The sequence below is a fragment of the Nansenia antarctica genome (genome assembly GCF_963989245.1).
Source record: "Nansenia antarctica genome assembly, chromosome: 6".
NCBI lineage: Eukaryota > Metazoa > Chordata > Actinopteri > Argentiniformes > Microstomatidae > Nansenia > Nansenia antarctica.
Window position 1 is genome coordinate 22,180,313 of NC_137676.1, and position 8,039 is coordinate 22,188,351.

The window sequence follows — 8,039 nt, forward strand, 5'->3', positions numbered from 1 at the left end:
TGGTCTCTTCTATACTTTCCAGAAGTTGAAACTTCTTAACTTCCGGAGACCCGGAGGGATCGCCTTGTTCCTGTAGGCTTTCCCAATCCTTCCTCCAGCGGTAGTATTCCCGAATGCTACCTCTAAACGTCGGGAGACTTGTAGGCTTCAGCCTCACTTTTGGAATGCCTCTTGTAGCTGCATTTCCACCCTGTGCGCCTGCTCCCTCAGTAGTTTGAGTCTCCTCCAACGCTTTGACAAGCTCTGCCCGTGCTTCAGTCTCCGCCTGTTGAGCCAGGATAAGCTGGGTGCGTCTGGCGCGTTCTTCCTCTTCAGCCCTCTGGCGCTCTCCTTCAGCTGTGCGGCGGGCGCGGTCTTCTTCCTCAGTTGCCTTTCGAGCTTTTCCTATCTCGGCGTCTCTATCTCGCCTGAGCTTGTTATTTGAGGACATCAAATGATGCAGCCGTCTCTCCACGTCTTCTATAGCAGCGACAGGGGCCCAGTCTCTCCAGACAGAGAGCTCTTTCTCTGCTCCTGTAGTGAGCTCCTCTAAATGGTGCACTTGTCTCTCGTGGCAGTCATGGTCTAGCTGGCCCAATGGGACCTCTTCTGTCTCTTCTTTAGCTCGCTCAGCCTCCCTGATCGCGAACAACACTCTTCTTTCACCGTATCTTGACCACAGATGGAGTTTTACGAGATCGCCAACCTCCGACAATTTAGTCATGCAGTCTTTGCTCACCTTCTCGATGTCTCTCGTCTGTTGTTCCGATAGCTTGGTGGGGTCCTCTTCCGCTTCTGCAAGCAGACCCTCTTCATAGCTACTATTGGCTGCCAGGAGCTTCTCAGCTTCATTAGAGAAAGCCTGCCACTGGACCTTTAATTCGCTCTCGACCATGGAGGGTGTAACGCGGAGCATGAAGGCAGATGTTTTGCTTAAGCTGGATTTAGCTGAATTTCTTTCTTTTTTCAGTTGAGCTACGGACTGGTCCTCTTCAGCCATTTTCCTATCTCTTTTCACAGGCTATCAATGTTTAAATTTGTATTTAAACTCTGCTGTTATTTTCTTTAACAGATTAAAGTCCCTTTAAACTGCTCACTTAGTATTTTTACTTTCGTTTTATTCAACTGTGACGTTTTACAGTCAAAACTGACATTTATTTACTGCCAGAATAAATGGGACTCTTATTTTGAAACTCCGGATCTTCTGTGTATATTTACTTCCTTTATTTACTGCCAGAATTAATGGAACTCTTATTTTGAAACTCCGGATCTTCTGTGTATATTTACTTCCTGGTTACTGCAAGTGCTCTCACTTTCTCTCTCGTGAGCCGCTCGTGCTCGTCAGTGACGCACTAGTAGGGTTGCCACCCGTCACTTGAAATACGGAATCGTTCCTTATTTGACAGTTAAAAGATTTTGGTTCAGTTTTAACCAATACGGAACGTTGTTTGTTCCGTATTTTCAATCCACCCGCATTGCGTGATTCCTCCAATATATCTTACTGCAGCGCTGGGCAATGTGTTTCCTCTATATGCATTGATTTGTGGCGGCCCGCACTGCAATCGAGACTGAATCGCTCTCAACAGGCCGCGCTTGCAAAACAGTTTTGTGATTGGTCCGAATTTAACATTTGGATTTCAGGAAATCGCCCGTCCCTTTAATCCCGTAAACGTATCCTAATCAAAAATGCAACATCATCAGCGACGACTGTGGGTTATTGCATTTACTGCTGTTCTCTGGTTCATGTTCTTATACCAGTGCTCATTATAGAGTATTTTAAATGAATATTCGTAATGTATGTCTCTGATGTTCATGGTCAATTAAATCAGCCTATTTTGTGAAACAAATAATGTTCCCGCTAATGGGTCTACTCTACTTCATATTTGATGAGCTGATTATCTCTTGTGTACGATATTGAGCTGATGATCTTTCTGTGTATCACCTGCTCGGCTTTAATGACTTAACCGCTATTTTAAAAAAATAATAATGTTGCCACCCTCTAGTTTTTGGTGAAATCACGTCTTTGTTTTGAGCGCCAGTGCGCGTTTTATGCGTGTGCACGCGAAAAAATTCGCGCGCACTACTCGCGCTTACAATGAGCGCTCCGCCACTAATGGGAAAAATGGAGGGGTGGCCCTTATTTCTCTGACTGAAAGGTGGCAACCCTATGCACTAGGGCTCCTCCTCCTCTCACAGTTTGGAATATCACTCCGGTTACGCAGTCAGTCCCACGTTAATTACTCTGGCTAGCAAGGCATGTCTCTATATACATCCAGCTTGAATTTTCGCTGGTCAGTGCTGTTGCTTACCCGACCGCTTTCCTGGTCTTGCTGTCCTCTCTCGCTGTCTCGCGCTGCCGACACTGTCTCATTTCCAGTAGCTCTGCACAGACACGCTTCACAGACAGCAGACCAGTTAACTGCAGCCACTTTTCCGAGTTCTTTCGACGCTTGTATTCGTCCCGCGGAGAACTCCTCTCTGAATGTGGCTTTCAATTCACTTCTCCACCACCTCTGGAATCTTTTCAAAGATATTTCTTTGACGCCCGGGCCGTAGGTTTTACAATTGTTCGGTCTACTGACGCCGACCGAAAGGCTGGACTGAAGGACACGGATACCATTCAATTAGTTTTTCTTATTTTAGTGAAAATTGAACAGATTGTAAAACCTGCGAATGCAGACAACAAAACATACATGAATTCACAGCTCTGACACATTCAATGACTAACACAACACAAAGCATATAAATGTTACACAAAGCACGCATCATACACACTAACAGTGGCATCCCTCGAGTCCTGGCATCACACAATGAACCCATACGCACGGTCTCCCACTATTAAGCACCTAATCACAGCCCCCAATATCCCTACGCATAACTGATCACTATACTCAAACAATTCCCACGCAGTTATGAGGCATAACTCAAAATAATGTTACTAATAATTAATAATAACTAATAATTATTCAAATAACATTCAAAATAACATTCCATATTTGTCCCATTTTATAGGCTGAAATATGCACACTGAAACACCCCATCCTAACTGGACAGTACAACTATTGCTAACTCTTTTGGCTTCATCATGGCCTGTAACAGCTCCTGTTTTGGCTCCATCAAGCTCCTGAAGTTTGCAGACGACACCACCCTGGTGGGCCTCATCTCCAGGGGGGACGAATCTGCCTACAGGGGTGAGATCGAGGGGCTGCAGAGCTGGTGCAGTGTTAACAATCTGGAGCTAAACGCTCTAAAAACAGTGGAGATGGTGGTGGACTTCCGTAGGAAAGCAGCCCTGCCCCCTCCCATCACGCTGGGAGGTACCCCGGTGGCCTCCGTGGAGTCATGCCACTTTCTAGGCATGACCATCTCCCGGGACCTTAAGTGGGAGCGGAACACCGAGGCCCTCACGAAGAAGGCCCAGAAGAGGATGTTCTTCCTCCGGCAGCTGAGGAAATTCAGGCTGCCGAGGTCCATGATGGTCCAGTTTTACACGGCCATCATAGAGTCCATCCTCACCCACTCCATCATCACCTGGTTCCCTGCTGCAACGACCAAGGACAAGGCCAAGTTGCAGCGGGTGTTACGTTCAGCAGAGAGGGTGATCGGCTGTCCCTTGCCCTCCCTCAACTCCTTGCATGACACCAGGGCTCTGAGGAGGGCAAGAAAGATCATGGCCGACCCCTTCCACCCCGGCCACGGCCTCCTCACCCTGCTTCCCTCTGGAAGAAGGTTGCGGCTGCCTAAGGCACTGAAGGCCCGCCACAGGCTCAGTTTCTTCCCCTCAGCCACCAGGCTGCTAAATGACTCTGGCTTCCCCCTCCCCCCCGCCTCCAAGTCTGCCCAGGACTGAACATGCACTAGACCTTGTATAACTCTGCACTGCACTTTATTTACAGCACTATCCATGCACTGTCTGTCCTGTGTTGTCCTGTTTTTGCCTGTTTTTGCATTTGTATTGTACTTGTTTTGTTCATATATATGTGAAAAAAGCATAAATGCACCTTCTGTAATGAATGAATGAATGAATAGTTTAATGACCACACGACCTAGGTCGGTGGAATTTGTTTTCGGTACATGCCAAAGCAAATTCCTATATGTGTCAAGCATAATGGCAATAAACGTTATCTGAATCTGAATCTGAATCTGAATCTGTAACAGCTTCATGATCTGTGTGTGATGCTGTATTGGTGAACCATCGGTTTTCTTAAATCCCCGCCCCTTCCATACACCTCCGTGCAAATGGCAAACGTTATGCGCATAGGCAGAATCGGTGTACACCGTTACTCTCCGTCCTGCTCCCAAATTGCAAGCTTCCGTGAGGGCGATCAACTCAGCCAACTGGGCTGAGCACGGCTGAGGAACTGTCTCAGCTTTCTCCACCACAAACTCAGAACCTTGTGCTTTAACAATGGCATACCCTGCTGCGCACAAAGTTTCTCCTACTCGATAACATGAGCCATCAGTCCAGTATTCCACATCAGCTCCCTTTAACGGGCTAGCCTGTAGATCTGATCTAAGCTTAGAGTACCTGGTGGCCTCCTTCACACAGTCATGTGGTTCCCCATCCTCTGGGATTGGCAAGGTTTCTGCTGGGTTAACACTAGGAAAGCCGTGAGGTGTCATCGGGCACCAGTGAGTACAAAAAAAATTCTACCTTTGCACTCGATCAAATGTCAGGACCCTCCTTTCATGACTTTTCCTAGATATGTGCGTTCTACCACCCAGCATCTTTACATTTTCAAAATCGAGTTAGTATAAAGCGATTTTGCAGTATTTCTGTGTGTGTCTGTGTATTTGCCTTGGAATTCGGCTGCAATTCTCTTTTATATCAGCAGAGGTAGCAAGGGGACACACACTGTGCTCAAACTTCAGGCTTTAGTGCTGAATTAGATATAGTGGATAAGACTGATAAGTATGTTACATAATGTGTTTATATATAGGCTATATATAGCAATAGGGATACATAAGATATGTATATGTACAGACAGTTATGAAAATGATAAACTGTACAGTTTGTACTATCCAACTGTATAAACTGTACAGTTTGTACTATCCAAGTTCCATGCAATAGTGCTAAGATATTATGATATGTGTAGCCTATGTACAGTTATGAATGATACACTGCACAGTATGTACCTATCAAGTTGTGTGGTGCATGCATAGCTACTGCAGCAAAGTAATTGCAGTAGCCTACGTTTGATTATGCATGTACTCATCAACGAATATTATATAACAAACGGATATTTATAATATTGTATATAATGTCTTTTTTGTATATCACTGTAGAACACAGTGCTAGACCACTGGACCACCTCAGGCCACCAGTAATAACCATAATTGTGGATTACTATTTACAATTAGTAGTCTCCTAATCTCGCTAGTTTGAGCGAGTCTGTAACTACTTTTGTTTCAGCCCATTCTTGCCTATAGACAACTGTACAATCATTCATATTGAGTTTATTCACCCAATAAAGTAAAGATGAATAATACTGCCCTTCACCTTATTATCAGATGTTCAGTTATGATTAGACCTGTGTCGGCAATGATAATAATACACAACAGGCAAGACGGTTGTACCAAAGATATACACAGATTAATATTTGTAGATTCGTTTTCGAACATTAGATAGGCCTAGTTGATTTTGGCAACATTGTAGTAGCCAATTGCAGAGTGTATCAATTATTTTGTTTGTTTGAATCCTCACTGTGTTCATGTTATAATGTTTAGTGAACGAACAATTGTTGGGTGTTTGCCACAAATCGGAATTCTCTTGCCGTGAAATGTGTACATCAAATAACATGATGTCGGCGATCTACTAGAACTGGAGCGGGACGACTGCAATGTACCATATATATCTGCCATATCATACCGTTTTATATTGAAAAATATGATGGTAAATAAATACATGTGGGACCGATGTATGATATGGCAGAGGTGTGGTGTGTATCAGTCTGTCTCGTTCCAGCGAGTCAACTCGTGTTGACTCAATAAGACATTATGCGCTCTGCGCTGCGGGCTACATTTGATTATGTAATCATCAACGAATATTATATAACGAACGGATATTTATAATAGGCCTACAGTATATAATGTATTATTATATTTATTCTGAGCAGTCCCACTCATAATAACATACTGATGTTCTCATAATATAATTATAGATATAGCCTAGCTAAATCTTGTAGACTGCTATGGAGGTATATTGAAAAATATTATGATAAATAGGCTACATGTGGGATGGAGGTAAGGTGTGGGATGGCAGATATATGTATGATATATTATGGCAGTTTCTCGCGCCTGTCCCGTTCTGTTGTTCAAAGAATATAATATAAAACGTTAACTTTACTCTCATTACTCTCATGGGCTCTCGGAAAGCTGCGCATTGTTCTGTATGAAAATAATGCAATAGGCTACATAGGAATAAGTGTGTTCATATGCAAACATACTCAATGGGATGTAATTAGTAGGCCATTGTTTATCAAAGATGAATCCTGACAATTGAATGCCATTTGAGATCGAGACTCGGTAGCCTAATAGTGATGATGAGTTCAATCTGTAAACTGTTATCATCTCAATAGGACGGCCAATGTAATGCGTTGTTTTTTTGATTTTGCATTCCTTGTTTCGTGGTGAACTAATGTCTTTCTGATCGTCCCGTTCACAAAAACCTAAGGTGCCTAAGTCACGTAATATGGCGTAATAAATGTTCGTTCAGACAATACAAGCTATATTGAAAAATATGATGATGAATACATGTGGGATGGAGGTACGGGGATGATATTTGGCATGTCCGCTCGCCAACTAAAGCCCATTCTTGCCTATAGACAACTGTACAATCATTCATATTGAGTTTATTCACCCAATAAAGTAAAGATGAATACTACTGCCCTTCACCTTATTATCAGATGTTCATAGACCTGTGTTGGCAATGATAATAATACACAACAGGCAAGAAGGTTGTACCATAGATATACGCAGATTCATATTTGTAGATTCGTTTCCGAACATTAGATAGGCCTAGTTGATTTTGGCAACATTGTACATTGTAGTAGCCAATTGTCTGCTCGCCAACTAAAGCACTTGGTTATAAACATACTAGGCTCTGTTTCTAACAAGTAGGCTTCTAACAAAATCACTGTATGGGACAACTCGTTTCTAAAAAGTGAGTTACAATCACTTGATGTAGACCTAATGGTTGATGGGGGGAGGGTTGATGATGGCTCTCGATCGTTTCCGATCAACAAAGACAAAGACATCGGGTTTCCCCCGCTCCACCACGTCCCAACGGTGTGTTTCTGTAACCATTTTCTCCTCCTTGTTGCATTCAAAAAAATCAAGACTCGCTCCTCTCAGGAGACCACTATTTATAAATAATAATCCACAGATAGGCACAGTCACAGTGCTACATGAAAATATCTAGCCACACACCACATATCATACCTCCGCCCTATATGTATTTATAATCATATTTCTCAATATAAAACGGAGGTACGATATATGGCAGATACTGTATATGTATGGTATATTATGGCAGTTTCTGGCGCCTGTCCCGTTCTGTTCAAAGAATATTATATAAAACGCATCACATGTTTGTCATTGTGTGAAAATGTTTCTGTAGCGAAGAACCTTGGTTCAATCTGAAGCTGATCAACTCCGGACGGCAATAGCACGTTGTGGGTGCAATTGTGCAAGAATAACACTATTTACAGCGCTGTCATTTATTGCTATATTTATTACTGTTATATATAAATGTGAACATTACAGATACCTGGTCAACACAGCTTGGGACTCCAAGGAAATTACATGGAACTATGTGTGAAAGGGACAACATTGCAATATATATTACAGTTATTTTTTAATAATGATAATCAACTTTCATTCGTTAGTAATGAAAACTCCCGCAGTCTCGATCAATCTCCTAGATCAATCTCCTCTCCACTTACGTTACATCTACAATGGCATGTATACGTTATTATATATACATATACTGTATATATATACTGTATATATATATACTGTATATATATATATATGTTCCTTTTCAGCTGACTCTCTGCTCT